Below are 21227 nucleotides of genomic sequence, written 5' to 3' on the forward strand. Positions count from 1 at the left end.
CCCGCCTCGGCCTCCCAAAGTGCTGGGATTACAGGCTTGAGCCACCGCGCCCGGCCAGCCCTCTTGTTAATTCAAGCAGTTTTTCTGTTGATTTTGTTGAATTTTCCAGGTAGGTTACCATGTTATCCAAATACAGTATTTCCTCTTTTTCAGAATATATTCTCTTCATTTTAAATTTCTGTGTGTGTGAGAGAGAGAGACAGAGAGAGTAACCCTTCCAACTTTTCAATTCTGTATAATCGTTAAAATACAGTGAATTTACCTTTTCCTTAGAGGATTGATAAACTTTGCCTGTAAAACTCTCTGGTCCCAGCATCCTTATACAACTGATACACACATACACATAGAAATACACACATAGTTCTTTTACAATCCTTTATTTTTTAAGAGTCTCTGGCTTATTTGTATTTTCTAGATTTTCATAAGCCACTTTAAATGCATTTTTCTCGCAACATGATCAATTTTATGCAATTTCCATTTTTAACAGAGTTGTTCATAGAAATCTCTTAAAAGTCTATAAATCCTCTTCATATTTGTGATGATATCTTTATTCTCAATCCTATTTTGGTCTCATTTTTTCTTGATTAGATTTCTTGGGTTTTTGTCATTTCAGAGAAACCAATCTCATTTATAGCAATTCTGCTGAATGCATATTTATGCTCGTTATTTCTGTTAATTCCTTCCTCCCACTTTTCTTATGCTTCCCGCTTTTGTTGCTGATCTGTTGAATGTAATGGTCAGTATACTTATTTTTGTCTTGCCCAATATGAAAAACATTTAAGATTATTATTGTAATAATAAGTACAGCTTTGGCTGCAGCTCATACATTGTCTTATGTTGTCTCATTATTTTACAAATAGTCTGTACTTATAGCTGTGTGACACCTTTTACTGAGTTACATAGGAATGTTTATTAAATTTCAAGAAGTTTCTCATTTAAATTCTATTATTTATATATAGTTTGTATGGCAATTAGGCAATACAGGCATTACAACATTTTAAAGAATTTATTCAGATCTTTTAAAGGGTGAATGTAATTATTGCTGTAAATATTCCATGGGCACTAGAAAAAAAAAAAAGCAAGCATTATCTCTGCAAGGTTTGATACATTACTATTAAATCAATTTTATCAATAGGCTCCTCTGACTTTGATATATTGAGTTAAGAATAAAATATGGTATCAAATCAGAAAAATGCAATTATAATCTACCACCAGTGCTATGCTTCTCTCTATTTATCTGTATGTTTCTCATAGGCTTTCAGTATATATTTTGATTCGATGTTATTCATGACAATAACAATAACAATAATAATAATGCCTGACATGTTTGGGGTGTTTATGACATGTTAACAACTGTGCCAAGCACACTGGACATCTTAGCTTTTCCATTCTCACAAGGATGCTATGAGGACTGTCTGCAGTTTACAGAAGAGGAAACTGACCCTCACAGAGTTCATCATTTAGGGTTGGAACGGACCACCTGAAACGGGAAAGAAAAAAGGAAACCTAAAACAAAGTGGACGTTGATTCTCCTCCTAGCGTTGGCCCTGACAGGTGTCATGGTGGCCTCGCGTTGTCCACAAGGGCATGGGCTCCCGCTCTGTATCTTGTTGCCCTCAGCACATGGCTGACTTCAGATGCCAGATTCTTAACCACCAGCCATCCTGCCTCCTTTAGGGTCCAAAAGGGAAAAGAGATGAGGGGCCTCTGACGCTTAAGGCTCTCCAAGTCACCCTAGCTATGCTCCTTCCCAAACCCGGAATGTCCCTTTAAGTTAGGTCACTCTCGCGTCCATGCCCAGCCTTGGTGGAGGCTGGAAATCAGCACCCCAAGGCCCTGCCTTCACAAGTGAAGTACGAGCCATCATCCTGAGGCCTCCTCACATCCCACAGGTGAAGCCCGGTTGCGTCCTCGCTCTCTTTGGACTCTGACCTCCTCCTCAGAACAGCAGAAGGCACGTCCTCTTACCTCCCTGTCATCTTCAAAGGCCTCCCCTCTTCTCTGGTGTTTGGCACTGGTGGGTAGCATGACCTCTTCCGTGAGCTCCTGAGAGAGCAGGGAAGAATGCAGGCTGCAGACAGCTCCCTTTTCAGCCCTAGGCTCAGTACCTGTCTCGAGTTAGTACAGGAAAAGGTCCACTTTCATGGGATGGCAGAGGAAGAGTAAAGGAGAAATACACACACAAGCAAACCAACACACATACACCAACCAATACACATACACACAAACCAATACACACATACACAAACCAACACACATATACCAACCAATACACACACACACACAAATACACGTACACACACACCACTACACAAACCACTACACACATACACAAACCAATACACATACACACAAACCAGTACACACATACACATACAAATACACATGTTCACAAACCGATACACAAACACACAAACCAATACACACATACACAAACCAACACACATATACCAACCAATACACACACACACAAATACACATACACACACACCACTACACAAACCAATACACACATACACAAACCAATACACATACACACAAAGCAGTACACACATACAGAAACCAGTACACACATATACATACAAATACACATGTTCACAAACCGATACACAAACACACAAACCAATACACACACATACACAAACCACTACACACAAACCACTACACACAAACCAATACACACACAAACCAACACACACACACAAGCCAATATGCACATACACAAACCGATACACACACACATAAACCACTACACACATACACACAAACCAATACACACGCACAAACCACTACACACATACACACAAACCAATACACACACACAAACCACTACATATTTATACACAACACATACAAACCAATACACACACAAACCACTACACACATACACACAAACCAATACACACACACAAACCACTACACACACAAACCACTACACACATACCCACAAACCAAAACACACATACACACCAATACACACACACAAATCGATACACACATACAAACCAATAAACACACACAAACCAATACACACACAAAAACCAATACACAAACCAATACATATACGGGCCTATATACATACACACATACAAATACACACACAAAAATCAGTACACACACACATACACAAATACACACATACACAAACCAATACAGGCATATACATACAAATACACCTACACACACCAATACACAAATACACAAACGAATACACACATACACATACAAATACACATATACACAAACTGATGCACACATACACAAACCAATACACACTTACACACACAATTACACATACACACAAACCAACACACACACATACACAAACCAGTACAAATACACACAAACCAATAAACACATACGAATACACACACACAAACACACACACACATAACGCAAATAAATAGTTCAGTACATTAGCCTGACACTCAAATAAGATCACCGAAGAAAACTTTGAAAAGAAAGGTATTTTCCCTAAGAATTTAGTTAATTATTACTTAGGTTCTTTTCAGATTAGAGAGATAATCTTTTTTAATTTAATTAAAGATAATCTTTTTTAAATTATCTTTTCTACGTGGCGATGGCTGGAGCTGAGGAAAGTTATTAGTATGGTGAACTTTTTACTTTAATCTCATACGAAACTCATGTATTAAGTCAACTATTTAGAGGCGACCTTTCTTTTCTTTTTCAATTTTACAATCTCTTTTTGTTGTCTAGCTAAAACTTTGAGAAGAATGTGAAAAGCTGAAGGGAGTGCTAGCATTCTTGTTTCTGATTTAAACAGAAAGACTTCCAATATTTTACTATTTTAAAATATTTGCTGTGATTCTTAATTCTTACTTTAACAAATATCTTCCTTGTTATAACTAGCTTGCTAATAATTTTAATAAGAATGGATATTAAAATCTATCATCTTTTGTGATTATCACATTTTTTTCTGTTCAATCTTTTAAGTTAGTTAATTATAAGATAGATTCTCTGAGGTTGAATCCACTCTGTCTTCCTGGGTTAACCGCAGTGAGTCGAAGCTTGCTATTTTTTATATTATTGTTACAATAATATCTGTATTGTTTCTTTGAGTATCTTTGAGTATATGTTCAAATGTAAGCATGGCTAGTTTTTTTTTCTTTCCTTTTCCTTTGTTGACTGTTGTAAAAAGCTCTTTATTTGGTTTAGGTGTGAAGTTAAACTAGGATTCTAGAATTAGTTGAGGAGTTTCACATTTTTATTTTTCTGGTCTGAAAGAGTTGATAGGGTATATAGTATCATTTTTATTCAGTAAGAATTTCATAGAATAGACCGGGAGCGATGGCTTACGACTGTAATCCCAGCACTTTGGGAGGCCGAGGTGGGCAAATCACGAGGTCAGGAGATCAAGACCATCCTGGCTAACACGGTGACACCCCGTCTCTACTAAAAATACAAAAAATTAGCCAGGCGTGGTGGTGGGCGCCTGTAGTCCCAGCTACTCGGGAGGCTGAGGCAAGAGAACCCAGGAGGCGGAGCTGGCAGTGAGCCGAGATTGGGCCACTGCACTACAACCTGGGCGACAGAGCGAGACTCCATCTCAAAAAAAAAAAAAAAAAAAGAATTTGGTAGAACTTACCCATAAAGCTATCTGATCCTGTTAACATTTTTAGGGATTGATATGTGAGTCCCTTTCATTTTATTCTATGGTTCTTAATATATTTAGGTAGTCGATCCTACCTTTAGTTGATTTTTTTCCACTTTTATTATCTTTAAAAACCTAGTTTAAATGTTCACATTTGTTACCATAAAGCTGTGTGTAGATTACACATGACTTTTCATAATGTTCTCAATCTTTATGCATCTACCCCATTTTTTCTAATGTTGTTTACTTTTTCATTCTTTATTCTTCTTGATTAGGCTTGTGAAAATTTTGATTTTTATTAATCTTATTAAGCAACCTTTCTGAGTTTTGGTTTATTTGTTTAAACTTCTATTTTAGTAATTGTTCCCATTATCTTTATGAAATAGTCACGTAGAATTTCAGTTTATTTTTTCATCAATTTTCTAGTTTCTTGAGTTTTAGTTTTATGTATTTTATTTTTTTTAATTTTTTATGTTTATTTTTAAATTTTCTTTATTTTCTGATATGTGTGTTAGACTATCCATATACATGTGCATATTCACAGATCTTTACATGTAATGTTCTCATTACTATTCATTTTTAAAGAGTTTATAAGTTATTTTGAATTCCTCTTTATTCCAGGAGTTATTTACTACTAGTAGTAATAATAATATTTATAATAACAATAGTGGGGCTGGTAACAGTTGCTGTTGTTGACAAGTGGATAGGATTATTATTTTGCTATGCATTTTATTGTGTTTTAATCACAGAATATGGGCTTGTATTTTTACCTTTTATAGTTGGTTGAGATTTTCTTTGTGTCAATCTTTGTGAAAGTACAAGTTTTATTTTTAAATAAGCATTCTCTGTTTATTTTGGGAATAATGATGTGTGCGTTTGCGTGTGTGGAAAGAGATTTAGATATAAATAAGAATTGTTTGACTCTCCCAAAACTCTATTGGTGCAAGAGTAAAGTAACTGAAGTAATAATAGCCCACAAAGATAAAGACAATAGAGGATGAATCGACAGTGTTCATAGAAGTAAGTTAGATTTCAAAGACGGAAAACAGAGTCTGGGTAAATGAGTCAGGAGAGCTAAGAAAACAGAAATATTTGTGCCTACAGAGGTAGTCACAGTTAAAAACAAATTAATTTTCCCCACGGGACTCTGGGGAGGTTTGGGTCTTGGGGGCACCAGTTTCCAACGTTGCACATCTGTACTGAGCAGTTAGGTGCCACCCCTATGTCTTTTCCAATCTCCTTGTCTTCCATGTGTGGCCATGGAAATATCCATTCCTATCTCTGCAGGGAATGGGAGTTTTATTATCTTTGGAATTAAGAGGCTGCAGATGTGGGGAAACCACAAAAGGAATAAGTAAGTTTACATCCAGAATGCTCACGCCCCTCGTCTCTTCCCTTGCCCTGTTCCCAGGAGTCAGTCACTGGGCATAACCCCTACCACTAGGTGGGGAGATTGCAGGATTATTTTCAGGAGAAACCAAGTGGTCACAAATAAAAAGGCTTATAAGGCCTGTCATTAGGGGGGCTGTGTACCAGAGAGACAAAAAAGCTGGCCATCTAACTGCACCATGGTGGAGGTCCACTGTGGATAGCTGATGCAGATACCCAGAGCTTCCAATGAGTTTAAAGTCTTGCTGCTAAATATGAATGGGCAGCTCAAAGTCCCGATACCTGAGAGAAGAGACTCGACATGAAAGGCATAGACCAAGACAAAAAGGGACACAGGAATTAAAGCAGGCCACGCCTAGTGGCTCATACCTGTAATCCCAGCACTTTGGGAGCCCCAGGAAGGAGGATAGCTTGAGACCAGGAGTTTGAGACCAGCCAGGGCAACATAGCAAGACTCCAACTCTACAGAATAATAAAAAATAAAATAAGTTGGGTGTGGTGGCATGCCCTGCAGTCCCAACTACACAGGAGGCTGAGGCAGGAGGATCAATTGAGCTTAGAAGTTGGAGACTGCAGTAAGCCATGATCGTACTGCTGCACTCCAGCCTGGGCAACAGAGTGAGACCCTAGCTCTTAAAAAAATCAATTAATTAAAATTTTTAAAATAAGCAAATAGGAAAAGAACTTGGAGGAACAGACAATAGATGGAAGAGAATAAAATAGATAGTAGAACTAAAGTGATAAAGGGATGAATATAAGGAGAGAGACAGTGAAAAGCCCGTTAGATCCATCCAGGAGCTCCCATACCTGACTAGTGGGAGAAAACTGTGGGAAGAATATCATCAAATAAATAATGCTGAGTAATTGCTGAGTAATGGCCAGATTGAGCCCATGAAGCATATGGTGAAATGTGCAAAATGTTAATTAAATTAAATTAAAAAGACCTATGCCAGCCACATGCAGCATCACACAATTTCAGAACACCAGGGATGAAAAGTAGAACCTAAGAGATTCCAAGAGGAAAAACAATCAAAACTGCAAACTGGCTCTATACAAAGGAATAGGAAATGAGGTAAAAACTCTGCTTCTCTGTTGTAACACTGTAAGCTGGGAGACCAAGTTCACCAAGGCTTATACGAGGAAGTCTCTGGGGGTGGGATGCATATAGGTCCTTGAAAATGTGTCTGAACCCTTGGAAAATTACTGACAGGTATTTGACAGGACTTTGGAGCACTTCGAGAGAAGTGGCTCCTTATACACAGAACACTAATTAAATTATGAAACAAAGCAATTGTCAGTGCCAAAAAAGCAAAAGGTTGTACAAAACAATGACTGTATACTGCTCGTCTAGTCAGAAAACAATATGATCATAGCAATATAAACATTAATTAATGATTTAATTATAAATGGTGATGTAGATATATTGATTAGATGGAGGAAAGGAAATGGGAGGTGGATATGTAAAAATAAAAATTGTAACTAATAAAACAAGAAATCAGTATATAATATGAAACGTTCATAAATCAAGAAGTAGCAACATAAGTATTAATTAGAACAGAAAAAATATGAAAGCCATCACTTATAGGAAGTAGGATTAGGGGAGGATAAAGGAGTGAAGTAGAATTATTTAATACTGCATTATTTTTTAACTACACACATTTATTACTTTAGTAAAAATAGAAAATATTTTGAAATACTTACAAACGTATATATAGCTATATTTTCAGTCAACCTTATTGATTGTGTTAACCACCACCTTATACAGACATATCATTAATGACAAAGGATACACACAAAATTCAGTGGAAATAGGATGGTCGTTTTTTGAAATGGTGATAGGTCAAATATATATGTGTGTATGTGTACACACATATACACACACATCTATATGGATATACACACATGTGTTTATATGTATACATATAGGTATATAAAAGTGTCTTATTGAGCTTTCTTTTGTATTTATCTGACATACAAAATACGTTTGTGTAGTATTCACCGTGATGAAAAACAACAATGTATGTGTACACACACACACACACACACACACAGATAAAAGCCAACTTTGACCTTTACGATGGCTAACTTTGTGTATCACCTGGATTGGGCCATGGGGTGCCCAGGTGTTTGGTCAAACGTTATTCTGGGTGTGTCTGTGAGGGAGTTTTTGGGTGAGGTTAACATTTGGATCGGTAGAATGAGTGAAGCAGATTACACTTCCTAATGTGGGTGTCTCTCTTCCCGTCAATTAAAAGCCTGGATAGATAAAACAAAAGGCTAACCCTCCCTTGAGTTAGAGGAAATTTCTTCTACCTGACAGCCTTAGGCTGGAATATAGGTTTTTTCCAACCTTTAGACTCAAACTGAAACACTGGTTATCCTCAAGTCCCAAGCCTGCTGGCTCTTTATTGGTATGACACCATCAGTGCTCTTGGATCTCTACTTGCTGACTACAAATTTTGGAACTTCTCAGCCTCCACAATGGAGTGAGACAATTCCTTATAATAAACTGTAGTATGTGTGTATGTATGTATCTGTCTATCCTATTGGTTGGGTTTCTCTGAAGATTCCTGGCTAATATAACACCCATTTCATACTATACAAAAAAGATTAATTCAAGATGAATCAATGAACTAAATATGATAATAAAAATAAATTAGTTTTCTAGGAGATGCATAGTAGAAAAGACCTTTAATTATCTTTGAATAAGGTAAATGTCTGTTTATCAAGACCAAAAATATACCAACTAGAAAAGAAAAGATTTATCTATTGGATTTAATCAAAATAAAGAATTCCTTTTCATTAAAAGACACCATTAAGAGACTAAACAGATAAGCCATAAACATGAAAGAGATATTTCCAGTACAAACATTCAACTGTAAACTCAAATTCAGAGTATTAAAAAAAGTTTCTACAAATAAATTAGAAAAATTTTGATAAACCTAACAAAAATAAGAAAGAAAGATGAACAAGCACTTCACAATATAGGATTGATTTTCTTTTTCTTTTTCTTTTTTTTTTTTTGAGATAAGGTCTCACTCTGTGGTCCAGGCTGGACTGCAGTGGCATGATCACAGCTCATTGCAGCCTAGCTCTCCCAGGCTCAGGTGATCCTCCCACCTCAGCCCTTCAGGTAGCTGGGATTACAGGCATGTGCTACCACATTCGGCTAATTTTTTGTATTTTTAGTAGAAATGAGGTCTCACCTTTTTGTCCAGCACAATAGAGGATTTTGAAATAGCCAATAAACATATGAAAAAGTGTTCAAGCATCAGAGAAATACAAATAAAGATCAATGAGACACTTCTATATACTTACAAGAAAAACTAAATTTAAAAGACTCACATTATCAGGTGTTTAGGAGGATGGAGAACAGCTGGAATTCTCTTAAATTGCTAATAAGAATATAAATTGGCACAATCATTCTGTAAAACTATTTAGGAGTACCTACTAAATCAAAATATACATACATATTATGGTCTAGTAACTGTAATTACCAGTATATAAATCTTCTCCCAAAATGAGTGCTCATGTCCACCAAAAGATATGCACCAGAATGTTTATAGCTACATTCTTTATAAAAGCACCATGATGAAAAATAAGTGTCCATAAATGGTAGAATGGATAAATATATTTGAAAAAAATTTCAACCGTGTAAAAATTTTTAACTGTATAAATAAATTTCAACTGAATAAAAAAATTCCATTTTTGCAATGGAATACTACGCAAAAATGAAAAAGAACAAAATCCTGATAGATACTGCATGGATCAACTCGCAGACATAAAGTTAAGGGAGAAACATCAACTCTATGATTTCATTCACATGAAATTTAAAACAAGTATAACTCCCCCAACTATTCTTGGAGAGATAATAATTGGCAGAGGGCATGAGGGAACCTATTGAACTGCTAAAAATGCTGTATACCTTCATCTAGGTGGAAATTACACAGGGATACACATATCTAAAAAAGGCATCAAGGCACACATTAACATTTGTGCGCTTTGTGTAATTAAAACTCTATTTAAAGAAAATAGTACACACACCAAAAATCAGGGCCACATGACCAAGAGACAAAAGAAAAAACAGACAAGAGTCTCACAGCCAGGTGCAGTAGTGGATGCCTTGCAGTCCCAGTTTCTCAGAAAGCTGAGGAAGGAGAACCTTTTTAATCCAGCAGTTTGCAGCTGTAGCACTACAATAGCACCTGCGAATAATCACTGAACTCCCATCTGAGCAACAAAACAAGACTCCATCTTATAAAATCACACAGGTTATTCAGACAAATGAGTTAAGGTAATATTGGGGGTTGAACTATATGATAGTGATGCTTGTGTTGACGAAAACCGATGGAATAATGGCAAGTTCATATAGTTGATTCTAATACCAAAAAAATGGTAATTCTGCAGGGAATCACAGAATTGAAAGAAGGAAAAGCAAAACAGTGAATATACAGGCACATGGACTGAAATCAACTGTATAGAAAGATAATGGTATTAATAATATGAGGTTTGAAACATGGGAAATTAAAATATATGACAGCAAGACTGCAAAAGAAGAAACATATATATATATATTCAAAAGAAGAAACAAATGGAAATTAGAAAAATTTAAAATATATTAAGATTGGAACTCATTAGACAGGTATAATGGAATATACCCATTTAAGTGAATTTAAAATGTCTCAGATTTTGAGCATAATCAAAGAAGTGGAAAGGCAATAACTTATTTTAGACATAACACATCAATAAATGATGTAATCTCTAGGGTAAAAGCTAAAAGAATAAAAAATAACAAATAACAATAAATTAATAAAGGAAAGAAAGAGAATAATGAAAAGTCTGATTGATTTAAAAGAAGTCAAGACAGGAGAGGCCAAAGAACATGAAACAAGTGGGTCAAGTAGAAAACAAACAAATAGAAAAAAGTGGAGGACAATAAACGCAATACAACAGTAATTACATTACATATAAATGGGTAAATGCTCCAAGAAGCAAAGATTGTCAGACTGAGTATAAAGACAAAACCAAGTTATATCCTGTTTAAGACTCACAACTTGGGGCGTAAGAACACGTAGTTGTTAAAAGTGAAAGGATAAGAGAAGACATACCATACAAACCCTAACCAAGAAAAGCTAGGGCAGTCATAGTAATACCAGATAGAGTAGACTTTAAAACAAACATTGCACTTTGGGAGGCCGAGACGGGCGGATCACGAGGTCAGGAGATCGAGACCATCCTGGCTAACACAGTGAAACCCCGTCTCTACTGAAAAAAAAAAAAAAAATACAAAAAAATAGCCGGGCGAGGTGGCGGGTGCCTGTAGTCCCAGCTACTCGGGAGGCTGAGGCAGGAGAATGGCGAAAACCCGGGAGGCGGAGCTTGCAGTGAGCTGAGATCCGGCCACTGCACTCCAGCCTGGGCGACAGAGCGAGACTCCGTCTCAAAACAAACAAACAAACAAAAAAACAAAAAAAACCAAACATTGCTAAAAACAGAGATATATTTCATAATCAAAAAGGAATAAATCCAAGTGAATGCACCACTCCATTCTAAATGTGAATGCCCATAAAAACATACCTTCAAATTATAAGAAGCAAACATTAAGAGAATTAAAATTAGAATTAGAAAACAGTAATCAGAATAAAAGAGTTTAACATGATCTTCTCAATGTAACATGATGAATAACTTTTAGAAGTTTTACAATTTTGGTATTTACTTTGCATTCTTGAAATAAAACTAACTTGGTCATTGTATGTTATCTTTTTACAAGTCATTAGCTGAAGGGATTTAGGTTTCCGCTCCATATTCATGAGTAAGATAAACCTGTAACTTTTTTCACACATTTTCCTTGTCTGGCTTTGATATATCTGTGTTGTGCTAGGTATATAACATAATTTGGGAATTGTAGCCTCTTTTTTTGTTGTTGTTGTTTGTTTGTTTTTTAAAAGTGTTTGTGAAGGTTTAGGATTATTTATTTCTTCATCGGTATAATTTATCTATAAAATCATTTGGGCCTAGTGTTTCATTGTGGAAAGTTTTTTTTTTATTTAATTTATTTTTTTAACTACTGATGCAAGGTATTTAATGGCTATAGGACTCTAGAAATTTAAGATTTCTCCTTTGGTCAGATTAGTTGATTTTTTAAAGAATTTGTCCATTTCAATTAAATGTTGCATATATTGTCAAAAAGTTGAAAAAATAAACTACTTTTTTAAATCACCGTTTAACCTTTTGCTATTTTGCTTTTTTCATTCTCGAAATAATTTTATTTGTGCTATTTTTCTATGATGTTTTCATAATATATCTTGCCAGAGTTGGTCTATTTTATTATTCTTTTAAAACAACCAAATATTAGCTTTGTTCAGTTTCTCTAGCATAATATTTTTTATTTTATTAATTTCTATCCTATTTTAACATTTGCCTCTTGTCCAATGTAAATGGTATAAAGTTTTTTTAGATGCAACTTTCTTGGCTTTCCAAGAGTTATTATAAACACATCTGTGTGTGTGTATAAACCAAAGTATTTTTGACATTATTAATTACTAATGAATAGATACAGTGAGCTACCTGGAGGTACATTTTTAAAGTTCCATGTCTGAGATTCTAAAAATAATTTTAATTTCCAAATTAACCATGTTATGTTCAGTATGAAATCAGTTCTTTGAAATTTTTGTCTTACTGCATGTGTTTCATTTTAATAAATATTCCACGTATCCTTGGAAAGAATTTTTCTCAATTTAAGACTGTTATTTTATATTATCTATTAATTAAGTTTGTTAGTTTATGGATTAAATTTTCTATACATTCAATCACTTGTCTTCTACCTGATCGATAAGTTACTGAGAAAGACGTGTTAAAATCTTCTGCAAGATGATGGATTTATCTGTTCTGCTTCAGTAATATTCGTTGTTTCATTTACACATTGTAAAGCTATGCATTAAATTCATAGACATTTGGGGCACAATACAGTGTGATATACTTTATATTCAGTAGTTCATTTTGAATTATTGTCTAAGTTTTTATAATGTTGATATTGCTACACTAGCTTCCTTTTGGCTCGTTGGTTTTCATGCAGTATACCTGTCTTCATTCTTTTACTTTCAAACTTTTGTGACTGAACATTTTAGGCATTCCTCTTATAAACAGAATAGTTTTCTTAAATTGGAGGCTAAAAACCTTTGCTTTTCACTTAGAAAGTATAATTCATTTTCATTTATTGTGAAGATTATTATAATTGATAGTATTTCTATCATTTAATTTTGGGGAATTTTTGTTTCTTTTCACTATTTTTCTACCCTTTTGATGTAATTTAAATGTAGGTGATTGGTCTAATCTTCTGTTTTTCACTTTTCTAGTTAACTAATAGATTTTCCCTCTTTCAGATTGATACAATCAGCTTAGAATATCTAACACCCGACACTGATATATGCTGTTTTTGCCCAATATTTTATTTTTACTCAGTTTGTACTGTACACTTAATAAATTATAATATTTGTTTTACATTGTATTATTTAATTAGTTCTACCCACATGTATATACTTTTCTTTGCTCACCATTCTTTCCTACACCTCAGATTTTTTTTTCTCCGAATTACAAACAATGGACTTTAGAAGTTTCCTTTTTAAGCGCCTATTCTTTTTAAACTCTACATTTTTTTCTTGTTGATATATATGTATTTCAGCTTCATTCTTGCAAGATATAATTTTACTCCTGGCAACTTCAGGTTTAGGGTAATATTTTTTCAAAATTTTGAAGGTACTGTTTTATTTTCTAGCTTCTAGCATTGCTATTGATATTTCCATTTCCAGAGAAGTTTTCATTAATATGCATCATTCCTCTTCATTTTCTGTCCACTTTTTGCCCTGAGGGTTTTGCGGCTGTAGATTTATTCAGTTGGGGAGAAACTGTGCTTTCTGAATCTGACAATTAGTATTTTTTAATCAATTTCAGAAATTTGCAGCCACTTTATCTTCAAATATTACCTTTTCCCCAATTCTCTCAATGTGTTTATTCTAGAACTCTGAAAAGACATGTTAGACTTTCCTACTCTATTTTCTGTGTCTGTTTAACCTGGACCCTGAGTTTTGTTAAGTCCTAGGGATTTTATCATTCTTTTCCAAAGGTTTCCTGGTAATTTTTCATAGTTTCTAGTTCCATAATCACACTTTTGAAATGCTTTTATTTATTTAATCATAATAAACATGCTTTAAAATATTCTGAATTTTATCATTGTGGTAGCTATAGGTTTTGTATGTCTGATAATTCTGTAGTATTTTTTTGGTTTTTTTTTTTTTTTTTTTTTTTTTTGCTAATTTTTGCTATGGCAGCCTTGTTGCCTCATGTGATTCGTAATTTCTGATTATGGATACACATTCTCAGGACTTTTATCTGTTGGAGTTATTTGAAATCTGAAGTTAAAGTGGTCTTCCAAAGAAGATTTAGTTTAGTTCTCCTAGACATATGAGGATTGCCAGTCTGAAATTATTTTAAAATAAAATATGGAGATTTTCAGGCCACACAGGTAGTATAAATTTCAGTCCCAAACTCATGTAATGATTTATATTAGCAATTCTTAGTAAAATCTTACTTCTTTCTATTCCTTCTAACTAGAGCCTAAGACAAGCCACAAGGATATTCTATATTTCCTCTGTGGGGTATGTTTCTTCCCTAGTTCACTTCTAGGGTTCTATGTACAGCTGCCTCTGATCAGACCACCCAGCTAGAGCACACCTAGGTTTTGTCTCCTGTTCCGCTTTTGTGCCTTAGACTATGTGCCACATTCTAAAGTTTTCTGTAGCAAAAGTTTTTTTCTCTGGACATCAAGTTCGCCATGTAGAATGAGCCAAGTTTCATCATTCTTTCACTCCTAACACTGCAGAGCACAAGTAAGAAAACAGTCTAATCTTTCTTCTGTTTTAGCTTTTCTGTCCTTTATGGAGTTTTTCTTTCTTTTGAAATAAAAATATTTTACAAAATTTATGTGCAAAAACTAATCACTTTTCATGAACCTCGTCAATATTGTCAATATAAAGCCATGTCAATCTTCAGATTAATGTCTTTGTTAAATCCAAAATACATTTATACTATTACATCCTTGATGGCGTATTCAGTTTTATTTTTCTTGTCTCTTTTTGGGGGAATATCAGTGGTAGATACTTTTTTGTTCACCGTTTCTTCCTATATTTTAAATCTAGGTATTCAGATATTTGAATGTTTGATATTTGAATGAATATTTCAATATTTCTCTTATCTCCTCCGCGTCTCTCTCATCCTGACTCTCAGAACGTCTGTCTTCATAGCTGAAAAAGAAAATTCTGCCCTGTTGGAGCTTATTGTGTTTTCCTTCTGTATCCCTCATTTGATTTTTTTTTTTTTTTCTGGTATCGCTTTTGCCATTTAATGCCTATAATGTCATTTTCACCTGCACTATGGTTCTATCTATTTCTTTACCGGATTTTAGTAATTCAGGAATCTCCATTTCATTTCAGTCTGTTTGCTCATTTTCACATCTTTTCCTTCATGTTACAGAGTTTATTTTTTTCTGAATTTAACTGAAAGCACATGGTAAATAATGCAGTATATTTTAAGTATGTTATAACTGCCATATTCTTTCGCTTAAATAATGCAGAGTCTTTTCATAGGTACCTTTTTTTGGTCACATTATTCAAGCTAAAACAAGAAGTCTACCAAACTAGGTAAATGCCCCAAACAGTGTGAGCTGATTCTCCCCCCCAATCCCTCCCTGTCCACCTGGATACATTCAGATCTGAAACTGAAAGATGGGTTGACAGAAGTTTACAAACCAGTTTAGTTCTACAGCGACTGGAGAGGAGCAGAAAGCATCCCGGGAGACGATCATAGCAGGAAAATTTCAATTTGCTGCCGTTCCTTTTCTGTGTTTGCTTAAGCCAAACACTAAGGATTAGCTTTCCATATGGAGTTTCCCCTTTAGATCTGCCTCCATTTCCAATGTGGAATACCACTGCTTCCCAGCCCCGCGGTCCGGTCCACTGCCTTGGGAAGAATCATGTCCGTGACGGGAGCCTTCCATGCCTGGGGTTTCGTATTTGCGGCTGCTGTTACAGTTGTCCTCCCTTATCTAAGATTTTGCTTTTCACAGTATCAGTTACCCAGGGTCAACCTTGGTCTGAAAGTATTAAATGAACAATTCCAGAAATAAACAATTCATAACTTTTAAATAGTGTGGAATTCTGAGTAGCTGATAAAAATCTCATGCCATCCTGCTCAGTCCTGCCTGAGATGAGAATCATTCCTTCGTCCAGTGTATCCAGGCTGTAGACACTCTGCACCCATTAGTCACTTATAGGTTATCATATGCACTGTCCTGGTATTCCAGAGCTTGTATTCAAGTAGCCCTTATATTTTAAATTTATTTTCATTTTTTATTTTTTGAGATGGAGTCTCACTCTGTCGCCCAGCCTGGAGTGCAGTGATTCGATCTGGGCTCACTGCAACCTCCACTTCCCAGGTTCAAGCGATTCTCTTGTCTCAGCCTTCTGAGTAGCTGGGATTACAGGTGCCCACCACCAAGCCTGGCTAATTGTTTTGTATTTTTAGTAGAAACGGGGTTTCACCATGTTGGCCAGGCTGGTCTCGAACTCCTGACCTCAGGGGATCCACCCACCTCAGCCTCTCAAAGTGCTGGGATTACAGGCGTGAGCCACTGAGCCCGGCAGCCCTTATTTTACTTCTTTTTTTCTGGTTTATCATTAGTTATTGTTGTTAATCTCTAACTATATGACTAAATTATAAATTAAACTTCATCATAGGTATGTATGTATAGGTTCACTACTATCCACAGTTTCAGGCATGCAGTGGGGGCCTTGGAATTATCTCTCGAATATAAGGAGGCACTACTGTACTCACCCTTGAACTTCCCTGAGCAGCTAGGTCCCACAGTGTTGACCCATAACAGCTAAAGAATAAGGAGTTCACGTCAAGCGTGTGACCTACCCACAGCTCCGTTCTCAATACTTACAATGCAGAGGTGTAAATGGATCTGCCATAGTCTCTTCTTGTCTCCTGACACCTACTGCTTTCTCAGATAAGCAGGTGTGCCTTTCTTTTGGGTCTTTTCTTCATTTTTTGACCTGTCATTTACTTACTATATATTTTTTTTGAAATGGGAGTCTCATCCTGTCTCCCAGGCTGGAATGAAGTGGTACAAGCATAGCTCAGTGCAGCCGCGAACTCCTGAGCTGAAGAGATTCTCTTGCCTCATTCTCTCCAGTAGCTGGAATTATAGGCATGAGCCACCACGCCTAGACTTCTGCTATTTTTAGTAGGAATTCCTTGCAGTTTCTGACCTTTCTGTAGCACCCCTCTTCCCTATTTTCCAAGGAAGATGTTGGTTATCACTCTTACTATAGTCCTTTTGTTATTCTCACTGGAATCTGGATGGGGGACATTAAACATCTAAAATCACCACCTTCATTTACCCAGAAATCTGTCTTAATTAGGACTCTCCAGATTTTCACATATTTGTTAAATATTTCCAGAGCATATTTCATGTCAGGCACATCCTAGGTACCAGGAATACATCAGCAAACAAAGCAGACACACATCCCCAGCAGGAGAGACAGGTGCTAACAAACAGACATTGCTAGAAAGTACATCATATAGTACGTTAGAAGGAGACAAGTACCCTGGAAAATGGAGAACTGGGTAAAGGGGCACCAGGGCTGGGGGAGGATCAGAGAAAGCCTCATTGAGAAGATGATATGTGAGCAATGGTGTGAAGGAGAGGAGAGAGTTGGCCACGTGTATTTCTGGGGGAAGACCGTCCCCTAGACGGGAGGAAGCCGGAGAAACATCCAGTGCAAAACCTCCAAGTCAAGGCTGAGCCTGGGATATTGAAGGGACGGCCAGGAGGCACGGGTGGCTGGATCCCAGGGAGCAAGCTGGCAGAGAGGCATGGACGATGGGTCCCAGATGTCATGGGAAGCCCATCATATGGACTTTGCAGGAGACACAAGGGCTTTGGTTGTTATTTAAAGGGACATGGGGGAGCCAACAGAGAATTTTGAAGAGAAGAAGGCTATGACCTAATTTACACTTCGAAGGATCACTTTGTTGTCCTGTGGTTTTGTTTTGTTTAGTGTTTTTTGTTTTTTGTAAGAGGGAGTCTTGCTCTGTTGCTCAAGTTGGAGTGCAGTGGCATGATCTCAGCTCACTGCAACTTCTGCCTCCCGGGTTCAAGCGATTCTCCTGCCTCAGACTCCCGAGTAGCTGAGATTACAGGTACCTGCCACCACACCTGGATAATTTTTTTATTTTTAGGAGAGACAGGGTTTTGCCATGTTGGCCAGGCTAGTCTCAAACACCTGACCTCAAGCAATCCACCCACCTTGGCCTCTCAAAGTGCTGGGTTTACAGGTATGAGCCACCATGCCCAGACTAAAGGATAACTTTGGAGGCTGCATTGAATACAGAAGTCCTGGGATGCGATTAGAATTCCTGGGACCTAGTTGATAGTCCCTAAGGTCATGGAGTTGAGATGAAAAACTGTCACTCTCACCCAGACTGCATGGAGAATTACCTGGGAAGCTTTTAACATCCCCATGCAGGCCAGGGGCAGTGGTTCACACCTATAATCCCAGCACTTTGAGAGGCCGAGGTGGGTGGATCACCTGAGGTCAGGAGTTCAAGACCAGCCTGGCCAACATGGTAAAACCCCATCTCTACTAAAAATACAAAAATTGGGTGGGTGTGGTGTTGGGTACCTGTAAGCCCAGCTACTCGGGAAACTGAGGCAGGAGAATCGCTTGAACCCAGGAGGCGAAGGTTGCAGTGAGCTGAGATCGCACCATTGCACTCCAGGCTGGGTGACAGAGCAGAACGCTATCTCAAAAAATAAAACAAAATAAAATAAAATAACATAAAAAATAAAATAACATCCCAATGCCAAAGCTGCACTGTAGACCAATTAAATCAGAACCTCTGTAGTGGGTCCCAGGCATTGATGCTTTTTAAAACTTTCCAGGGATTCTACTGCGCAGGCAAGGTTATGAGCCACTGTTTTTAATAAAAAGAAGTCTCCCTTGACTTCCTCCACGAAACTGTGGGATCCTGGAGAATGGGGACCATGAGTTTTATTGGGCCGTCTCCATGGCATGCACTGGGTACATAGGAGAGATGATTTAATCCGTGAAATTTCAATTTCACCAAAATGAGAACACAGAATGCTGATGGAAGCATGTAGTCTTCCCAGCCCAGAGCGCAAAGAGAGGGAAGTTTCTGCACAGTTCTCAAGAACGAATCTTGAACAGAAGCTTCATCACTGATTTAAGAAAGAAAGAGAAAAATAGCTACTTCTCAAGATGTGGAAAAGCAACCCTTCCGTTTTCAGAGGGAATACAGCTTCTCGCCACTGATATGTGTGTCCTGGGGATTGACGATGCTGAGGCTCTGGGACCTGTCTTGAAGGAGAGATCTTGGTGCAGGACAGAGCCTTGGGCTGCCTCAGTTTCCCCTGTAGCCGCCATGCTCTCAGCAGAAACCACAGTCCACTCCAGCTCACAAAGAGCTCTTGATTACTGCCATGTTGTGAAATAATGGCTTATGTCATCCCATTGGGTTCATCCCAAGGTCAGGCTCATCCCCCAGGAATGCAGTCCCCCTGCAGAGCCCTTCACAGCCCGCAGGAACCCTGGTCTGTCCTCGCCAGCTTTGCATGGTGGTGCCGAGGCTGCTGGGTAAATGTCAGGCAGCCAGGTGTCTGAGACAAGTGGGACCAGCTGCCTGCCCTGGAAGCTGGCAGAGCTCCAGCCCTTGCCTGGTTGTCCCAGTGCCTGCAGCTCCCACGTGTTCAGGATGCAGAGAGGAGCCGAGATCCCAGCACATGGCCAGGGAGCCCAGCTGGCTGGGGCAGCAGTTTCCAAGAATGCCAAGACCCACCTCCAAGACTGCACGGGAGGACTGGCCTCCACTTGCCTTGTCCAATATGGAGCCACTGGCCACATGTGGCTACTGGGTACTCGAAATACGGCCAGAGCAATGGAGGTACTGAATTTTTTAACTTTACTTCATTCTGTCTAAATTCAAATTTTAAGAAACTGATTCTGTTCTTGAAAAACTCATATGCTTAGATATGTTCAAAACAACTTAGGTATTTGAATCTACTGGGAAGTTTGTGAAATTTAAATACAGATCAAGTCAAGAAAAACATAGCATTCAAATCAAGATGGGCTGTAAGTGTGACGTGCACACCAGATTTTGAAGATCTTACCAAAAAATTGAAAACATCATATTCCATTAATACTTTTATATTAATTAAATGTTGAGACAATAATCGTTTTCATACCTTGGGTTAAGTAAAATATATTATTAAAATTAATTTCTCTGGTTTCATTTTACTTTTTTTCTGATTTTGCTATTGGAACATTTAAAGTCACACAGGAGGCTCACATTTTATTTCTATGGGTCCATATCAGCCTTGTCCGGGACAGAGAGCATCCCACCATCCCTAAACCGATAGAAGATGATCCAAGTAAGTATTCCAAATCGTGGAGTAGGCCAAGAATAAACAAACTCAACGAAATTCTAACTATTTCCTTTCCTAAACAAGAATTTCTGCTGCCTTCTTCCTGTCCTCTCATAAATAAATCCTGTTGTTTGAAATGCCTGTGTAGTTAGGTGTTGATCACTTTCATCAGCCAGAGTCTGCCATTAGGACATCAGGGAATAAGAATTCTACTATCTAGCAGGCGTCGTGGAGGGAACTTTAAATGCTGTGATTTAAAAATATTCTGGTATGGCATATTTAAGTAGTCTATGAGGCTATAAAGACAAACTTGAAAAGCAACCGTTACACACATACCCTGAGTCTTTAATTCTTTTGCATGAATGCTATAATGTTTAATGCACTGATCTGAGAGTTGCTTTCATGAGTTAGCCTTACACTAGATTTTGTCACGTCAAGTCACAGAGGACCCCATTATGTTTTTACCAGGCACGTAGTATTCCATTGTATGGAGAAACTTGATTTTCTTCTGATTCATAGAGACTTAATTTCCCATTTCTTTTTTATGTTACCAAAAATGCTGAGATAAACATTATTTTGCTTACATCTTTTTGAACAGGCATGAATGTTACTTGAGAATTCCTAGAAGTGAAATGGTGGACCAGGGGTTAGTCCTGCTTTTATTTTGATAAATATGACCAAATTTTCCTCCAAAAGCATTTTAATAATTTATATTTAACTGAT

The sequence above is a fragment of the Macaca thibetana genome, chromosome 19 (genome assembly GCF_024542745.1).
Source record: "Macaca thibetana thibetana isolate TM-01 chromosome 19, ASM2454274v1, whole genome shotgun sequence".
In the NCBI taxonomy this organism is placed as follows: domain Eukaryota; kingdom Metazoa; phylum Chordata; class Mammalia; order Primates; family Cercopithecidae; genus Macaca; species Macaca thibetana.